Raw genomic sequence first — 20,630 nt, 5'->3', positions numbered from 1 at the left:
CAGAGGATGGGGTACAACTGGCCCAGCATCGTCAGGGTTTGGGTTTATCACAACCGGTCTTAATGGGGAGTCCCAGAGGATGGGGTACAACTGGCCCAGCATCGTCAGGGTTTGGGTTTATCACAACCGGTCTTAATGGGGAGTCCCAGAGGATGGGGTACAACTGGCCCAGCATCGTCAGGGTTTGGGTTTATCACAACCGGTCTTAATGGGGAGTCCCAGAGGACGGGGTACAACTGGCCCAGCATCGTCAGGGTTTGGGTTTATCACAACCGGTCTTAATGGGGAGTCCCAGAGGATGGGGTACAACTGGCCCAGCATCGTCAGGGTTTGGGTTTATCACAACTGGTCTTAATGAGGAGTCCCAGAGGACGGGGTACAACTGGCCCAGCGTTGTCCGGGTTTGGGTTTATCACAACCGGTCTTAATGGTCTTAATGGGGAGTCCCAGAGGATGGGGTACAACTGGCCCAGCGTCGTCCGGGTTTGGGTTTATAACAACCGGTCTTAATGGGGAGTCCCAGAGGACGGGGTACAACTGGCCCAGCGTCGTCAGGGTTTGGGTTTATCACAACCGGTCTTAATGGGAAGTCCCAGAGGACGGGGTACAACTGGCCCAGCGTTGTCCGGGTTTGGGTTTATCACAACCAGTCTTAATGGGGAGTCCCAGAGGACGGAGTACAACTGGCCCAGCGTCGTCCGGGTTTGGATTTATCACAACCTGTCTTAATGGTCTTAATGGGGAGTCCCAGAGGACGGGGCACAACTGGCCCAGCATCGTCCGGGTTTGGTTTTGGCCGGGGTTAGGCCGTCATTGTAAATAAGAATTTGTTCTTAACTGACTTTCCTATTTAAATAAAGGTCAAATAAAATAGATAAAAGTAGGAAGCAGCATGGAACGCCTCAGATCCTGTAACCGGTCACAATGTGCTGTGTTGTACTAAGCAGGTGCCCTCAGAAATGAGCCACAACTCTCATTGAGTTTCCCTACAGTCCTGGCGTGTCATTCTGAGTGGTTAATAGCCTAAAGAAATGTAAGATTAGGACTGAGGGACTCTGCAGCTTTCTGCCTTCCATTTCCACTAAGAAGGTTAAAGGATATTGGTCAATCTGTTGACCACGACAGGCAGGGGATGGAGACACTGAGGCATGATAAATGGCCCCCTATTTCCTACATAGTGCCCTGCTTTAGACCAGAGCCCCACGGGACCGAGTCAACAGTGGTGCTATATGAAGGGAATAGGGGGCCATGTGGGATAAAGATCCTGCCTCCAGCCGCAGGATCCTGGCATGAGGAACTGGCATCATCAGGCTGTCAGTCACTGTCCTGCCCTGGCTGAGACCCTTCTGTCTGTTAACAGCCCTGTTACTGTCACTCAGTCAGTCACTGTCCTGTCCTGCCTGAGACCCTTCTGTCTGTTACCAGCCCTGTTACAACTACTGCTCAGTGCTCAGTCACTGTCCTGTCCTGCCTGAGACCCTTCTGTCTGTTACCAGCCCTGTTACAACTACTGCTCAGTGCTCAGTCACTGTCCTGTCCTGCCTGAGACCCTTCTGTCTGTTACCAGCCCTGTTACAGCTACTGCTCAGTGCTCAGTCACTGTCCTGTCCTGCCTGAGACCCTTCTGTCTGTTACCAGCCCTGTTACAACTACTGCTCAGTGCTCAGTCACTGTCCTGTCCTGCCTGAGACCCTACTGTCTGTTAACAGCCCTGTCACTCAGTCAGTCACTGTCCTGTCCTGCCTGGGACCCTTCTGTCTGTTACCAGACCTGTTACTGTCACTCAGTCAGTCACTGTCCTGTCCTGCCTGAGACCCTTCTGTCTGTTACCAGCCCTGTTACTGTCACTCAGTCAGTCACTGTCCTGTCCTGCCTGAGACCCTTCTGTCTGTTACAAGCCCTGTTACAGCTGCTGCTCAGTCACTGTCCTGTCCTGCCTGAGACCCTTCTGTCTGTTACCAGCCCTGTTACTGTCACTCAGTCAGTCACTGTCCTGTCCTGCCTGAGACCCTTTTGTCTGTTACCAGCCCTGTTACAGCTACTGCTCAGTGCTCAGTCACTGTCCTGTCCTGCCTGAGACCTTTTTGTCTGTTACCAGCCCTGTTACAGCTACTGCTCAGTGCTCAGTCACTGTCCTGTCCTGCCTGAGACCCTTCTGTCTGTTACCAGCCCTGTTACAGCTACTGCTCAGTGCTCAGTCACTGTCCTGACTGAGACCCTTCTGTCTGTTACCAGCCCTGTTACAGCTGCTGCTCAGTGCTCAGTCCCTGTCCTGTCCTGCCTGAGACCCTTCTGTCTGTTACCAGCCCTGTTACTGTCACTCAGTCAGTCAATGTCCTGTCCTGCCTGAGACCCTTCTGTCTGTTACCAGCCCTGTTACAGCTGCTGCTCAGTGCTCAGTCACTGTCCTGTCCTGCCTGAGACCCTTCTGTCTGTTACCAGCCCTGTTACTGTCACTCAGTCAGTCACTGTCCTGTCCTGCCTGGGACCCTTCTGTCTGTTACCAGCCCTGTTACTGCTACTGCTCAGTGCTCAGTCACTGTCCTGTCCTGCCTGAGACCCTTCTGTCTGTTACCAGCCCTGTTACTGTCACTCAGTCAGTCACTGTCCTGTCCTGCCTGAGACCCTTCTGTCTGTTACCAGCCCTGTTACAGCTGCTGCTCAGTCAGTCACTGTCCTGTCCTGCCTGAGACCCTTCTGTCTGTTACCAGCCCTGTTACAGCTGCTGCTCAGTCAGTCACTGTCCTGTCCTGCCTGAGACCCTTCTGTCTGTTACCAGCCCTGTTACAGCTGCTGCTCAGTGCTCAGTCACTGTCCTGTCCTGCCTGAGACCGTTCTGTCTGTTACCAGCCCTGTTACAGCTACTGCTCAGTGCTCAGTCACTGTCCTGTCCTGCCTGAGACCCTTCTGTCTGTTACCAGCCCTGTTACAGCTACTGCTCAGTGCTCAGTCACTGTCCTGTCCTGCCTGAGACCCTTCTGTCTGTTACCAGCCCTGTTACAGCTACTGCTCAGAGCTCAGTCACTGTCCTGTCCTGCCTGAGACCCTTCTGTCTGTTACCAGCCCTGTTACTGTCACTCAGTCAGTCACTGTCCTGTCCTGCCTGAGACCCTTCTGTCTGTTACCAGCCCTGTTACAGCTGCTGCTCAGTGCTCAGTCACACAGAGGGAAAGTAATGGTGGATAGTTGGCTCAGACATCAACACAAATCCCCAGAGACACTCACAGCATAGACTCCATCCATCTTTACCCTGAACCACCCTTCAAGATAACATGCATGCTGGATGGATTGGCACAATGGCAGTTCCTGCACCCTCAAAACCTAATAACCTACTTTCGTTTGACTGATCTACATTGGTCATTTTTTTTTGGGGGGGGGGGCTGTTGTCCTCTTGAAATCCCTTTAAGAATACAATAGTAACTTCAAATGCACACTTCCACTTAGTTTCAAGTATTCCTTTTCAAGTGTGAATGATCTCAGAACTAGGACAGAAGAGCAGTGAACTGAAGTAAAGTGGAGCAGTGGAAAGCATCTGTAATGCTACCAAATCCCCCTAAGTCCTGGAAGTAAGTAGTGATAAATGTAGTATAAATAGAATCCATTTCCTTTTCCAGGTCCGTTTATGGACAGTTAGTGATTCACACAGCCTGACTGACTCAGTATCTCCCACATCTTAAAGCTGCCATATGTAACCTGTTGGGCGACCTGACCAAATTCACATAGAAATGTGTGTTATAGATCTGTCATTCTTATTAAAAGTAAGTCTAAGAAGCTTGAGCTACATGAGCTACATGAGCTATTTCTATGCTTCCCGTTCTTAACTTAATTTTTTGTACAACAGTTGAAAATACAATATTTTATTATTGAAAATATATTATATTATATTTTGTTATTTAAAATATATTATATTATATTTTGTTATTTAAAATATATTATATTATATTTTGTTATTTAAAATATATTATATTATATTTTGTTATTTAAAATATATTATATTATATTTTGTTATTGAAAATATATTATATTATATTTTGTTATTTAAAATATATTTCACAGTGGTTTAGATGGTTTAGATGGTACAATGATTTTATACGCCATATTGCTTGTTTTGTCACATAAACTGAAATTAGGTGAACTATTAGAAAAACATATATTTTTTTAATGTTACCCCCCTTTTCAGGGTGTCCAATTGTTAGTAGTTACTATCTTGTCTCATCGCTACAACTCCCGTACGGGCTGGGGAGAGACGAAGGTCGAAAGCCATGCGTCCTCCGAAACACAACCCAACCAAGCCGCACTGCTTCTTAACACAGCGCGCACCCAACCCGGAAGCCATCCACACCAATACGCCCGGCCCGCCACAGGAGTCGCTAGTGCGCGATGAGACAAGGATATCCCTACTGGCCAAGCCCTCCCTAACGACGCTAGGCCAATTGTGCGTCGCCCCACGGACCTCCCGGTCACGGCCGACTGTGACAGAGCCTGGGCGTGAACCCAGAGTCTCTGGTGGCACAGCTAAAGCCGCGATGAGGTGCCCTAGACCACTGCACCTCCCGGCAGGCCCCAACTATTAGAATTTGAGCAACCAGGAAATGGCAATTTCTGCATATTGCACCTCAGTCAAGCCCTCGGCTAACAGAAACTAACTGCCACTTTTCTACAGTAGAATATTCAAATTGTGTGGCAACGCGAACTCTGTGAACCCCAAAGTCAGTGCTAACCTACTCTGGAGCAGTCCCTCAGCTAAGGGTGATGTTAACTCACTTTAGCATGTGCAATGTTGACCAGTCACTTAGCCCCGGGCTAAGATCTCTTTTTAGCTCTGGGCTAAGATCTCTTTTTAGCTCTGGGCTAAGATCTCTTTTTAGCTCTGGGCTAAGATCTCTTTTTAGCTCTGGGCTAAGTGCAGTATGAACACAAGCAGAAACCAGGCGTAAATACATGTCATTGGGATGCAGATGTTCATGGAAGGCCGTGTTCTATTTGCAGCAGTTGTGATGCTGTTTCAGACAGTGATCAGATCTCTCAGCCTCATGAAGCAGCCAGTTGTAATGCTGTTTCAGACAGTGATCAGATCTCTCAGCCTCATGAAGCAGCCAGTTGTAATGCTGTTTCAGACAGTGATCAGATCTCTCAGCCTCATGAAGCAGCCAGTTGTAATGCTGTTTCAGACAGTGATCAGATCTCTCAGCCTCATGAATCAGCCAGCTGTGATGCTGTTTCAGACAGTGATCAGATCTCTCAGCCTCATGAAGCAGCCAGCTGTGATGCTGTTTCAGACAGTGATCAGATCTCTCAGCCTCATGAAGCAGCCAGCTGTGATGCTGTTTCAGACAGTGATCAGATCTCTCAGCCTCATGAAGCAGCCAGCTGTGATGCTGTTTCAGACAGTGATCAGATCTCTCAGCCTCATGAAGCAGCCAGCTGTGATGCTGTTTCAGACAGTGATCAGATCTCTCAGCCTCATGAAGCAGCCAGTTGTAATGCTGTTTCAGACAGTGATCAGATCTCTCAGCCTCATGAAGCAGCCAGCTGTGATGCTGTTTCAGACAGTGATCAGATCTCTCAGCCTCACGAAGCAGCCAGTTGTAATGCTGTTTCAGACAGTGATCAGATCTCTCAGCCTCATGAAGCAGCCAGCTGTGATGCTGTTTCAGACAGTGATCAGATCTCTCAGCCTCATGAAGCAGCCAGTTGTAATGCTGTTTCAGACAGTGATCAGATCTCTCAGTCTCATGAAGCAGCCAGTTGTAATGCTGTTTCAGACAGTGATCAGATCTCTCAGCCTCATGAAGCAGCCAGCTGTGATGCTGTTTCAGACAGTGATCAGATCTCTCAGCCTCATGAAGCAGCCAGCTGTGATGCTGTTTCAGACAGTGATCAGATCTCTCAGCCTCATGAAGCAGCCAGTTGTAATGCTGTTTCAGACAGTGATCAGATCTCTCAGCCTCATGAAGCAGCCAGCTGTGATGCTGTTTCAGACAGCGATCAGATCTCTCAGCCTCATGAAGCAGCCAGTTGTAATGCTGTTTCAGACAGTGATCAGATCTCTCAGCCTCATGAAGCAGCCAGCTGTGATGCTGTTTCAGACAGTGATCAGATCTCTCAGCCTCATGAAGCAGCCAGCTGTGATGCTGTTTCAGACAGTGATCAGATCTCTCAGCCTCATGAAGCAGCCAGCTGTGATGTTTCTCTTTGTAGAACCACAGTCCTTCTTCCCTCTCCATTAACACCACTCTATAACCCACTCCTAAAGCCCAGGGGCTGCATGTCAAATGGGTCCCTTCTACCTGCTCAAAAGTAGTACACTATATAGGACATAGTCCAAGACCTCCGTCTGATGCAGATAACAAGATGCAGAACTGAAGAAGCTTCCTGACAGCAGCGTTCTGAGTGACGACACTCAACCCATTAACATATCAAATCATATCTAATTGTATCTGACACACGGGCCGAATACAACCGCTGTAGACTTACAGTGAAATGATTACTTACAAGCCCTCAACCCACAATGCAGTTTGAAGAAAATACCCCCAGAAAGTAAGATATAAGAATAACAAATCATTAAAGAGCAGCAATAAATAACAATAGCAGGGGGTACAGAGTCAATGTGCGGGGGCAACGGTGTCGAGGTAATTGAGGTAATTATGTACATGTAGTTAGAGTTATTAAAGTGACTATGCATAGATAATAACATAGAGTAGCAGCAGCGTGGGGGGGAGGGGGGGGGGGCAATGCAAATAGTCTGGGGAGCCATTTGATTGGCCGTTCAGGAGTCTCATGGCTTGGGACTAGAAGCTGTTTAGAAGCCTCTTGGACCTGGACTTGGCGCTCCGGTACAGAGAGAACAGTCTATGACTAGGGCGGCTGGTGTCTTTGACCATTTTTAGGGACTTCCTCTAACACATCTACTGCGCTGGCTGGAGGTACTGGGAGTGAGTGGTCGCTTCACTTAGCCTACAGCTTAGTAACAATCCTACCGTCTGAGGGATCACTCAGGTCAAATATCGGAGAATCTGAGTGAACAGACTGATATTTTCACAGAGCTAGAAGAAGTAAATGTGAAAATAGCCCGTTCTGTAATTCCAACTCTGCTGAATACAAACAGTGTAGAACTGATTCAGTACCAGGTGGCCGTGCCGGGTCGGCTCCCTGCAAAGGTTTCAGACAACCACCCACAATACAACAGAGGTGGTGAGACAGGCCTTTCATTAAAGTTTCAATATGGTTTTATAATGGTAAAGTCCTGGAGGTGGACTTACAGTATATACAGCCTTTTAAAGTACCAACAACTCTACATTATTGAACAACTTGAGAGCTGTAATCTCTTAACGTGTTTGAATAATTCAGAAGATAGTAGTTGTGGAAAACAGGAAGAGACGTGACCTATTGGGAGGGTGGAGGGGTTTCTGTAGAAAAGCCAGTTGGGCTCCTCCTCTACTGGTTTGTTGAAAGGTTTTATGGAGGTGGAAGTAGTGAACCACCTTGTTGAACATGTCATGTTATAAAACAAACATTTTGTAATGCTGGCGGTCGGGAGCGACCTTTCACTGTACAGAGGAGAGTAACCTTTCACTGTACAGAGGAGAGTAACCTTTCACTGTACAGAGGAGAGTAACCTTTCACTGTACAGAGGAGAGTGACCTTTCACTGTACAGAGGAGAGTGACCTTTCACTGTACAGAGGAGAGTGACCTTTCACTCTACAGAGGAGAGTAACCTTTCACTGTACAGAGGAGAGTGACCTTTCACTCTACAGAGGAGAGTAACCTTTCACTGTACAGAGGAGAGTGACCTTTCACTGTACAGAGGAGAGTAACCTTTCACTCTACAGAGGAGAGTGACCTTTCACTCTACAGAGGAGAGTGACCTTTCACTCTACAGAGGAGAGTAACCTTTCACTGTACAGAGGAGAGTAACCTTTCACTGTACAGAGGAGAGTAACCTTTCACTGTACAGAGGAGAGTGACCTTTCACTGTACAGAGGAGAGCGACCTTTCACTGTACAGAGGAGAGTAACCTTTCACTCTACAGAGGAGAGTAACCTTTCACTGTACAGAGGAGAGTAACCTTTCACTGTACAGAGGAGAGTAACCTTTCACTGTACAGAGGAGAGTAACCTTTCACTGTACAGAGGAGAGTAACCTTTCACTCTACAGAGGAGAGTAACCTTTCACTGTACAGAGGAGAGTAACCTTTCACTGTACAGAGGAGAGTAACCTTTCACTGTACAGAGGAGAGTAACCTTTCACTCTACAGAGGAGAGTAACCTTTCACTGTACAGAGGAGAGTAACCTTTCACTGTACAGAGGAGAGTAACCTTTCACTGTACAGAGGAGAGTAACCTTTCACTGTACAGAGGAGAGTAACCTTTCACTGTACAGAGGAGAGTAACCTTTCACTGTACAGAGGAGAGTGACCTGTCACTCTACAGAGGAGAGTAACCTTTCACTCTACAGAGGAGAGTAACCTTTCACTCTACAGAGGAGAGTAACCTTTCACTGTACAGAGGAGAGTAACCTTTCACTCTACAGAGGAGAGTAACCTTTCACTGTACAGAGGAGAGTAACCTTTCACTGTACAGAGGAGAGTAACCTTTCACTGTACAGAGGAGAGTAACCTTTCACTCTACAGAGGAGAGTAACCTTTCACTGTACAGAGGAGAGTAACCTTTCACTGTACAGAGGAGAGTAACCTTTCACTGTACAGAGGAGAGTAACCTTTCACTGTACAGAGGAGAGTAACCTTTCACTCTACAGAGGAGAGTAACCTTTCACTGTACAGAGGAGAGTAACCTTTCACTGTACAGAGGAGAGTAACCTTTCACTCTACAGAGGAGAGTAACCTTTCACTGTACAGAGGAGAGTAACCTTTCACTCTACAGAGGAGAGTAACCTTTCACTGTACAGAGGAGAGTAACCTTTCACTGTACAGAGGAGAGTAACCTTTCACTGTACAGAGGAGAGTAACCTTTCACTCTACAGAGGAGAGTAACCTTTCACTCTACAGAGGAGAGTAACCTTTCACTCTACAGAGGAGAGTAACCTTTCACTCTACAGAGGATAGTAACCTTTCACTGTACAGAGGAGAGTAACCTTTCACTCTACAGAGGAGAGTAACCTTTCACTCTACAGAGGAGAGTAACCTTTCACTCTACAGAGGAGAGTAACCTTTCACTCTACAGAGGAGAGTAACCTTTCACTCTACAGAGGAGAGTAACCTTTCACTCTACAGAGGAGAGTAACCTTTCACTGTACAGAGGAGAGTAACCTTTCACTCTACAGAGGAGAGTAACCTTTCACTGTACAGAGGAGAGTGACCTTTCACTGTACAGAGGAGAGTAACCTTTCACTCTACAGAGGAGAGTAACCTTTCACTCTACAGAGGAGAGTAACCTTTCACTCTACAGAGGAGAGTGACCTTTCACTGTACAGAGGAGAGTAACCTTTCACTCTACAGAGGAGAGTAACCTTTCACTCTACAGAGGAGAGTAACCTTTCACTCTACAGAGGAGAGTAACCTTTCACTCTACAGAGGAGAGTAACCTTTCACTCTACAGAGGAGAGTAACCTTTCACTCTACAGAGGAGAGTAACCTTTCACTCTACAGAGGAGAGTAACCTTTCACTGTACAGAGGAGAGTGACCGTTCACTGTACAGAGGAGAGTAACCTTTCACTGTACAGAGGAGAGCGACCTTTCACTCTACAGAGGAGAGTAACCTTTCACTGTACAGAGGAGAGCGACCTTTCACTCTACAGAGGAGAGTAACCTTTCACTGTACAGAGGAGAGCGACCTTTCACTCTACAGAGGAGAGTAACCTTTCACTCTACAGAGGAGAGTGACCTTTCACTGTACAGAGTAGAGGAGAGTGACCTTTCACTGTACAGAGGAGAGGAGAGCGACCTTTCACTGTACAGAGGAGAGTAACCTTTCACTGTACAGAGGAGAGTAACCTTTCACTGTACAGAGTAGAGGAGAGTAACCTTTCACTGTACAGAGTAGAGGAGAGCGACCTTTCACTGTACAGAGTAGAGTAACCTTTCACTGTACAGAGGAGAGTAACCTTTCACTGTACAGAGTAGAGGAGAGTAACCTTTCACTGTACAGAGTAGAGGAGAGTAACCTTTCACTGTACAGAGTAGAGGAGAGTGACCTTTCACTGTACAGAGGAGAGGAGAGTGACCTTTCACTCTACAGAGGAGAGTGACCTTTCACTGTACAGAGTAGAGGAGAGTAACCTTTCACTGCACAGAGTAGAGGAGAGTAACCTTTCACTGTACAGAGTAGAGGAGAGTAACCTTTCACTGTACAGAGTAGAGAGTAAGCTTTCACTCTACAGAGTAGAGAGTAACCTTTCACTCTACAGAGTAGAGAGTAACCTTTCACTCTACAGAGTAGAGGAGAGTAACCTTTCACTCTACAGAGTAGAGAGTAACCTTTCACTCTACAGAGTAGTAGAGAGTAACCTTTCACTGTACAGAGTAGAGGAGAGTAACCTTTCACTGTACAGAGTAGAGGAGAGTAACCTTTCACTCCACAGAGTAGGGGAGAGTAACCTTTCACTCCACAGAGTAGAGGAGAGTAACCTTTCACTCCACAGAGTAGAGGAGAGTAACCTTTCACTGTACAGAGTAGAGGAGAGTAACATTTCACTGTACAGAGTAGAGGAGAGTAACCTTTCACTCTACAGAGTAGAGGAGAGTAACCTTTCACTCCACAGAGTAGGGGAGAGTAACCTTTCACTCCACAGAGTAGGGGAGAGTAACCTTTCACTCTACAGAGTAGAGGAGAGTAACCTTTCACTGTACAGAGTAGAGGAGAGTAACCTTTCACTGTACAGAGTAGAGGAGAGTAGAGGACAGCAACCTTTCACTCCACAGAGTAGAGGAGAGTAACCTTTCACTGTACAGAGGAGAGGAGAGTAACCTTTCACTGTACAGAGTAGAGGAGAGTAACCTTTCACTCTACAGAGTAGAGGAGAGTAACCTTTCACTCTACAGAGTAGGGGAGAGTAACCTTTCACTCTACAGAGTAGAGGAGAGTAGAGGACAGTAGAGGACAGCAGCCTGTCACTCCACAGAGTAGAGGAGAGTAGAGGACAGCAGCCTGTCACTCTACAGAGTAGAGGAGAGTAGAGGACAGTAGAGGACAGCAGCCTGTCACTCCACAGAGTAGAGGAGAGTAGAGGGCAGCAGCCTGTCACTCTACAGAGTAGAGGAGAGTAGAGGACAGTAGAGGACAGCAGCCTGTCACTCCACAGAGTAGAGGAGAGTAGAGGACAGCAGCCTGTCACTCCACAGAGTAGAGGAGAGTAGAGGACAGCAGCCTGTCACTCCACAGAGTAGAGGAGAGTAAGTGATACCACCACAATTTGACGGATAAGATTGGACTCGTGAGGCAAGAGGAAGAATTACTGTGTGTTTATGTGATCACTCATATGAATCCTAATGTGTAGAAATCTGATTATGACTCCCCCACTAACAGTGGAGGCTGCAGAGGGAAGGACGGCTCATAATAAAGGCTGGAATGGAGTGAATGGAATGGCATCAAACACATAGAAACCATGTAAACCATGTAAACACATGTAAACACATGTAAACCATGTAAACACATGTAAACACATGTAAACCATGTAAACACATGTAAACACATGTAAACACATGTAAACCATGTAAACACATGTAAACACATGTAAACACATGTAAACCATGTAAACACATGTAAACACATGTAAACACATGTAAACCATGTAAACACATGTAAACACATGTAAACCATGTAAACCATGTAAACCATGTAAACACATGTAAACCATGTAAACCATGTAAACCATGTAAACAAATGTAAACACATGTAAACCATGTAAACACATAGAAACCATGTAAACCATGTAAACACATGTAAACACATGTAAACCATGTAAACACATGTAAACCATGTAAACACATGTAAACACATGTAAACACATGTAAACACATGTAAACCATGTTAACCATGTTAACCATGTGTTTGGTGTATTTGATACCATTCCACTCATTCCTGCTCCAGCCATTCCCACAAGCCTGTCCTCCCCAATGAAACCAACCTCCTGTACTCATTAATCACATTGGTGTAGACCTAAATCTCCACTCATTAATCACATTGGTGTAGACCTAAATCTACACTCATTAATCACATTGGTGTAGACCTAAATCTCCACTCATTAATCACATTGGTGTAGACCTAAATCTCCACTCATTAATCACATTGGTGTAGACCTAAATCTCCACTCATTAATCACATTGGTGTAGACCTAAATCTCCACTCATTAATCACATTGGTGTAGACCTAAATCTCCACTCATTAATCACATTGGTGTAGACCTAAATCTCCACTCATTAATCACATTGGTGTAGACCTAAATCTCCACTCATTAATCACATTGGTGTAGACCTAAATCTCCACTCATTAATCACATTGGTGTAGACCTAAATCTCCATTCATTAATCACATTGGTGTTGACCTAAATCTCCACTCATTAATCACATTGGTGTATATCTAAATCTCCACTCATTAATCACATTGGTGTAGACCTAAATCTCCACTCATTAATCACATTGGTGTAGACCTAAATCTCCACTCATTAATCACATTGGTGTAGACCTAAATCTCCACTCATTAATCACATTGGTGTAGACCTAAATCTCCACTCATTAATCACATTGGTGTAGACCTAAATCTCCACTCATTAATCACATTGGTGTAGACCTAAATCTCCACTCATTAATCACATTGGTGTAGACCTACATCTCCACTCATTAATCACATTGGTGTAGACCTAAATCTCCACTCATTAATCACATTGGTGTAGACCTAAATCTCCACTCATTAATCACATTGGTGTAGACCTAAATCTCCACTCATTAATCACATTGGTGTAGACCTAAATCTCCACTCATTAATCACATTGGTGTAGACCTAAATCTCCACTCATTAATCACATTGGTGTAGACCTAAATCTCCACTCATTAATCACATTGGTGTAGACCTAAATCTCCACTCATTAATCACATTGGTGTAGACCTAAATCTCCACTCATTAATCACATTGGTGTAGACCTAAATCTCCACTCATTAATCACATTGGTGTAGACCTAAATCTCCACTCATTAATCACATTGGTGTAGACCTAAATCTCCACTCATTAATCACATTGGTGTAGACCTAAATCTCCACTCATTAATCACATTGGTGTAGACCTAAATCTCCACTCATTAATCACATTGGTGTAGACCTACATCTCCTCTCATTAATCACATTGGTGTAGACCTAAATCTCCACTCATTAATCACATTGGTGTAGACCTAAATCTCCACTCATTAATCACATTGGTGTAGACCTAAATCTCCACTCATTAATCACATTGGTGTAGACCTAAATCTCCACTCATTAATCACATTGGTGTAGACCTAAATCTCCACTCATTAATCACATTGGTGTAGACCTAAATCTCCACTCATTAATCACAAAATGTATTTAGTCACGATAACATCTGTGAAATCAGAACTTGAACAGATCAGAGTAGCAGTGGTAAGTTACACCCAGGCATCCCTCCCTAGTGAGACTGCTATCCACCACCTGAAACCACACTCACCTGGACCCAAATGCCACGTGTTCCTTATATAGGGGACTACGCATGACGACGGCCCATAGGGCTCTGGTCAATAGTAGTGCACTATGTAGGGAATAGGGTGTTATTTGGGACGTAATCTACATTTCCGACCGCCATGTATTATGCATGTGCCCGCCCTCGCAGGAGGCAACACCTGCCACTGTGCATTATGGGTATTATTGTCAACAGCTGCTCTGCTCGTCCACCTGCATTCACAAATATCCTTTCTGTCTCTTCAAAGACGCAGCACGGACCCCAGAGTCCTGCTCAGCTTGTCCACCTGCCTTCACAAATATCCTTTCTGTCTCTTCAAAGACGCAGCACGGACCCCAGAGTCCTGCTCAGCTTGTCCACCTGCCTTCACAAATATCCTTTCTGTCTCTTCAAAGACGCAGCACGGACCCCAGAGTCCTGCTCAGCTTGTCCACCTGCCTTCACAAATATCCTTTCTGTCTCTTCAAAGACGCAGCACGGACCCCAGAGTCCTGCTCAGCTCGTCCATCTGCATTCACAAATATCCTGTCTGTCTCTTCAAAGACGCAGCACGGACCCCAGAGTCCTGCTCAGCTCGTCACAAACAGTTGTTTTATTGACCATTTTTAAACCAGGATTAGACCCTTGTGGCTACGAAGCTCTTTTGCGAGGGAGAACTGGAGTTAACCTGGTGGGGTTATAGATCTAATGGTCATTGGTTATAGCTACTAAATATAGGTCTGAAGAGACTGGTATATTACACATATTACCCACACGACCACATTGCCATGGCTGACATCTCATTCACACATCAGTGTCCATGGTAACTAGGCTAACTATGACTGTACCATTGTCTGATTCATCTCTGTGGCTGATATCCTGAGGTATGGCAGAGGCCACCTCCCAAATGCCATCCTATTTCCTACATAGTGCACTACTTTCAGCCAGGGCCTATGGTCAAAAGTAGTGCACTATGTAGGGAATAGCGTGCCATTCAAGCCTCAGGCTGGGTTGCAGGAAACGTCTGTTGAACAGAGGGCAATGCAGCACGATGCCGACCTACAGTACAGAGAGTAGGTGACCTGGAAAACTGCAGAAGTTATTCAGTGGTTAATGCTGCTGTGAGGCTGCTGCTGCAGGCAGGGAAAAGAACTGAGGGGTTAAGACAGAAGTCGTTGTCTCAAATACACCCTATTCTCTGTACAGTTTATCAAATCTATTTGTTTACCTATATTTAACTAGGCATGTCAGTTAAGAACAAATTCCTATTTACAATGACGGCCTACCAGGGAACAGTGGGTTTAACTGCCTTGTTCACACACACATATAATATGGAACTATGCTGACATTATTATATATTATACAGTACATGGCCAAAGGTATCTGGCCACCTGCTCGTCGAACATCTCATTCCAAAATCATGGGCATTAATATTGAGTTTGTCTACCCCCTTTGCTGCTATATGCTCCTCCAGTCTTCTGAGAAGGCGTTCCACTAGATGTTGGAACATTGCTGCGGGGACTTGCATTTAATTCAGCAACAAGAGCATCAGTGAGGTCGGGCACTGTGAGGTTCGCAGTCGGGGTTTCAATTCATTCCAAAGATGTTCGATGGGTTGAGGTCAGGGCTCTGTGCAGGCAAGTCAAGTTCTTCCATACAAATCTCAACAAACCATTTCTGTATGGACCTCGCTGTAAGCATGGGGGCTTTGTCATGCGGAAACAGGAAAGGGCCTTCCCTAAAGTGTTGCCACAACGTTGGAAACACAGAATTGTCTAGAATGTCATTGTATGCTGTAGTGTTAATATTTCCTTTCACTGGAACTATGGGGCCCGAACCATGAAAAACAGACCCACACAATTATTCCTCCTCCACCAAACTTTACAGTTGGCACTATACATTAGGGCAGGTAGCGTTCTCCTGGCATCCGCCAAACCCAGATTTGTCCGTTGGACTGCCAGATGGTGAAGCGTGATTCATCACTCCAGAGAACACGTTTCCACTGCTCCAGTTCAATGGTGGCAAGCTTTACACCACTCCAGCCCACGCTTGGCATTCCGCATGGTAATCTTAGGTTTACGTGCAGCTGCTCAGCCATGGAAACCCATTTCATGAAGCTCCCGATGAACAGTTCTTGTGCTGACGTTGCTTCCAGAGGCAGTTTGGAACTCGTTGTCAGTGTTGCAACCGAGGACAGACCATTTTTACGCGCTACACACTTCAGCACTCTGCGGCCCTGTTCTGTGAGCTTGTGTGGCCTACCACTTCACGGCTGAGAAGTTGTCCTCCTAGACATTTTCACTTCACAATAACAGCACTTACAGTTGACCGGGGCAGCTCTAGCAGAGCAGAAATTTGACGAACTGACTTGTTGGAAAGGTGGCATCCTATGATGGTGCCACATTGAAAGTCAATAGGGTCTTCAGTAAGGCCATTCTACTGGCAATGTTTGTCTATGGAGATTGCATGGCTGTGTGCTCGATGTTATTCACCTGTCAGCAACGGATATGGCTGAAATAGACAATTCCACTAATTAGAAGGGGTGTCCACATACTTTTGTATATATAGTGCATTATAACCACAACCTATGGACTCATCATGTCAGCTCAACAGTAATGGAAGATTCTAGCATGTAAAGGACAATGGTGAACTCAAGCTGTTTAGATAGAATATCACAGTGAAGGTGACCTCATGGACTGAGCTACGTTCTCCAATCCCCACTTTTTAATATCCAGGATATTGTTCACATCCTGTTGAGTCTAGGGCTGCATCTCAAATGGCACCCTATATAGTGTGGGCCTTGGTCAAAGATAATCCACTACATAGTGTGGGCCTTGGTCAAAGATAATCCACTATATAGTGTGGGCCTTGGTCAAAGATAATCCACAAAATAGTGTGGGCCTTGGTCAAAGATAATCCACTACATAGTGTGGGCCTTGGTCAAAGATAATCCACTACATAGGGTGGGCCTTGGTCAAAGATAATCCACTACATAGTGTGAGCCTTGGTCAAAGATAATCCACTATATAGTGTGGGCCTTGGTCAAAGATAATCCACTATATAGTGTAGGCCTTGGTCAAAGATAATCCAGTATATAGTGTGGGCCTTGGTCAAAGATAATCCACTACATAGTGTGGGCCTTGGTCAAAGATAATCCACTACATAGTGTGTGCCCTGGTCAAAGATAATCCACTACATATTGTGGGCCTTGGTCAAAGATAATCCACTACATAGTGTGAGCCCTGGTCAAAGATAATCCACTACATAGTTTGGGCACCGGTCAAAGATAATCCACTACATAGTGTGGGCCTTGGTCAAAGATAATCCACTACATAGTGTTGGCCCTGGTCAAAGATAATCCACTACATATTGTGGGCCTTGGTCAAAGATAATCCACTACATAGTGTGAGCCCTGGTCAAAGAAAATCCACTACATAGTTTGGGCACCGGTCAAAGATAATCCACTACATAGTGTGGGCCCTGGTCAAAGATAATCCACTACATAGTGTGGGCCCTGGTCAAAGATAATCCACTACATAGTGTGGGCACCGGTCAAAGATAATCCACTACATAGTGTGGAACCTGGTCAAAGATAATCCACAACATAGTGTGGGCCCTGGTCAAAGATAATCCACTATATAGTGTGGGCCTTGGTCAAAGATAATCCACTACATAGGGAATAAGGGGCCATTTCGGACACACCCTCAGTTTCCTCAGGGTCTTTTTTGGTATTTGGTATTTTATTAGGATCCCGATTAGCTGTAGCAAAAGCAGCAGCTACTCTTCCTGGGATCCAACACAGAACATGAAACATGACATCATACAGAACATTAATAGACCAGAACAGCTCAAGGACAGAACTACATACCTTTACAACATATATAAAAGCTAATGTAGCTTAAATATCAATGCATACACACAAACTATCTAGGACACATAGGGCACGTTGTGCCGTGAGGTGTTGCTTTATCTGGGTTTTTAAACCAGATTTGCTGTTTATTTGAGAAATATGAGATGAAACTACACAGAAATGCAGTCAACATGCCTCTGGGCTAAAGGCTGAGGGAATGTAAAGAGCATGGACGTCAGGTCAGGAGAAAGCAGGCACAGAAAGGACACCTACCTCACAGGTCAGGAAAACCCTGTTCTAAACTCAACGAAAGACATTCTGACCAAACATACTGAATGCATAGCCCCATATACTCAACCAGTAACCCTTCTTTCCACAATAAACAACTACCAACACACAGCACCTGAGAAAAGATACCCTGTTGATGAGACTGAAGACAACGGTGTTGGAGAGGCATGAGAAAGACTACCCTGTTAATGAGACTGAAGAGAACGGTGTTGGAGAGGCATGAGAAAGACCACCCTGTTAATGAGACTGAAGAGAACGGTGTTGGAGAGGCATGAGAAAGACCACCCTGTTAATGAGACTGAAGAGAACGGTGTTGGAGAGGCATGAGAAAGACTTCCCTGTTAATGAGACTGAAGACAACAGTGTTGGAGACACATGAGAAAGACTACCCTGTTAATGAGACTGAAGACAACAGTGTTGGAGAGGCTTGCTGGTTAGAATACCTGACTGAGCAGATAGATTCTGATAAATGCTTTAACCTCATGATGTGTTGTGGAAATACCTGGAATGTAAATGGTGCAGTGATCTCTGTGAGGAAAAGACACCATTTACAAAGGTAGAGTCTGATAGTGATACACCATTCATTTATACTAATGTGTTGTTCATACAACCACAAGGTCAAGGTAAATAAGTATCATTTCATTCAACAACACTATTGTCTGAAGTGCTTATGGACTGGGCTGGGCACACAGCCAGAGAATCTGAAAATGGTTCATTCCCACAACACCTCCCTGTAATATCAAATCACATGTCATTTGTCGCATACACATATTTAGAGGAATTTATTGCGGGTGTAGGGAAATGCTTGTGGCATATTATACACACACACACAGACTAACAAATGATTCACACTGTTCATGTTTTTCTGCTTAGATTCTGTGATGACTGTAATAATGAAGTACACATGTACAGTAAGGAAGCTTAGATTCTGTGATGACTGTAATAATGAAGAACACATGTAAGGAAGCTTAGATTCTGTGATGACTGTAATAATGAAGAACACATGTAAGGAAGCTTAGATTCTGTGATGACTGTAATAATGAAGAACACATGTAAGGAAGCTTAGATTCTGTGATGACTGTGATAATGAAGTACACATGTACAGTAATGAAGCTTAGATTCTGTGATGACTGTAATAATGAAGAACACATGTAAGGAAGCTTAGATTCTGTGATGACTGTGATAATGAAGTACACATGTAAGGAAGCTTAGATTCTGTGATGACTTTGATAATGAAGAACACATGTAAGGAAGCTTAGATTCTGTGATGACTGTGATAATGAAGAACACATGTAAGGAAGCTTAGATTCTGTGATGAATGTAATAATGAAGTACACATGTAAGGAAGCTTAGATTCTGTGATGACTGTAATAATGAAGAACACATGTAAGGAAGCTTAGATTCTGTGATGACTGTGATAATGAAGAACACATGTAAGGAAGCTTAGATTCTGTGATGACTGTGATAATGAAGTACACATTGAAGGAAGCTTAGATTCTGTGATGACTGTGATAATGAAGTACACATTGAAGGAAGCTAGCATGGCAGATATAATCCACTACATGATAAAGGAATGTTCCAAAGGAGAGGAGTTTCCATGGAAACAGTGAAGGATCCATGGGTATCTTGTCTCCTGATAAAAAATCTGAAAGTATTAAAAGAGCAACTAGTTGAACGGAGAGTTTGATGAGTTTTTGAGTTTTCATATCATCATTTGAGAGAAGTCTGTCCAATCACTGTATCATAGATGATCTGAAATGATCATGTAGGCCTACAGTTCTATTCCATTCCAGTCTATAATTTTCTCATCTATTTTACTCGATTCCATGTCATTCCATCCTATTACATTCACTTGAGCAATAACAGTCTGATGGAAGGTAGTTATAGAGTATTCTTATGACAACATAAGGTCAATTGAATAATGTATGTGCTGCACTTAGCTGGAACAGGAGCATAGCTCTAACTGTACCACGCAGCTCAGTAGACTATTCACGGAAAGAAAGGTTGGCTGCTGCAACTGAAAGTGTGAAGCAGTGTGCACTGCTGAAACATGGGAGTAGCACTTCAGCTGGAAGGATTATGAGCAGGTAAAACGAATAGGTTTACTATAAAGTTGTAACAAATCAGTTAAAATACTGTCATATGCCTACATACTGAATATCGGTCAGGCTACATCAGACTAACTAGCATAAAGTATTTAGGCCTACCGAGAATACAATAAAACAACATGGGACTCACCTTTGTAAAGTTTCTACTGGGGTTTAGATTCCCGAGAGACGATAAACGAGAGTCAAATATTTTCGCTGAACTAATGTGTTATTTGTTGGCGAATAATATAAGACTATAATTTATATTTTGCGGTATAAATAAATTAAAAACTAAGTTTTAAAATGAACCTACAGTACTAGTAGCTTTCTTCCAGTCTCCAGACTGACGACTGACACCATCGTGAATTGAATGTTTCCGAAGTGCGTGCAGCAGCAGCCAGCCTCCTTCTCAGCTAAGCGGTTTATAAGGGGGCGGGGCGATATGTAAATGACAAGTACAGTCTCAAATCAGAACACTGAACCGTGGAGGACATCTCATGTTCAGAGGCGGGATTGGGTACCGTTGACAGCATCTTTTCCGTGACGTAGATAGTCATCACGAGAGAGCACCCACGAATTGTCCCAGGTATGCTTTCTGAGGATGGCTCAGGTTTCCCTTTATAGTGCGCTACTTTTGACCAGGACTCATAGTGCCCACAGGATTCTGGTCAAAAGTAGTACACTATATATAGGGAATAGGGTACCATTTGAGGGAATAGGGTGCTATTTGTCATTTGGGACGTAACCAAACAAAAAAACTTTCTAACATGCGCCCTTTGTC

At 44.7% G+C, this 20,630-nt stretch overlaps 1 protein-coding gene across 1 annotated transcript in view; it reads right to left on the bottom strand.

The window, feature by feature from the left end:
* osbpl3b (oxysterol binding protein-like 3b) overlaps positions 1-20,215 on the bottom strand; it is a 126,272-nt gene extending 106,057 nt beyond the window's left edge. Inside the window, exon 1 of the mRNA XM_031811935.1 lies at positions 20,001-20,215. The gene's annotated coding sequence lies outside the window, so the exon portion shown is untranslated. The remainder of the gene's footprint in view (positions 1-20,000) is intronic.
* Positions 20,216-20,630: the final 415 nt, after the last annotated feature.

The sequence above is a fragment of the Oncorhynchus kisutch genome, unplaced genomic scaffold (assembly GCF_002021735.2).
Source record: "Oncorhynchus kisutch isolate 150728-3 unplaced genomic scaffold, Okis_V2 Okis02a-Okis13b_hom, whole genome shotgun sequence".
NCBI lineage: Eukaryota > Metazoa > Chordata > Actinopteri > Salmoniformes > Salmonidae > Oncorhynchus > Oncorhynchus kisutch.
The sequence above is the reverse complement of the archived record's forward strand: the minus strand, read 5'-3'. Positions and strand labels throughout refer to the sequence as shown.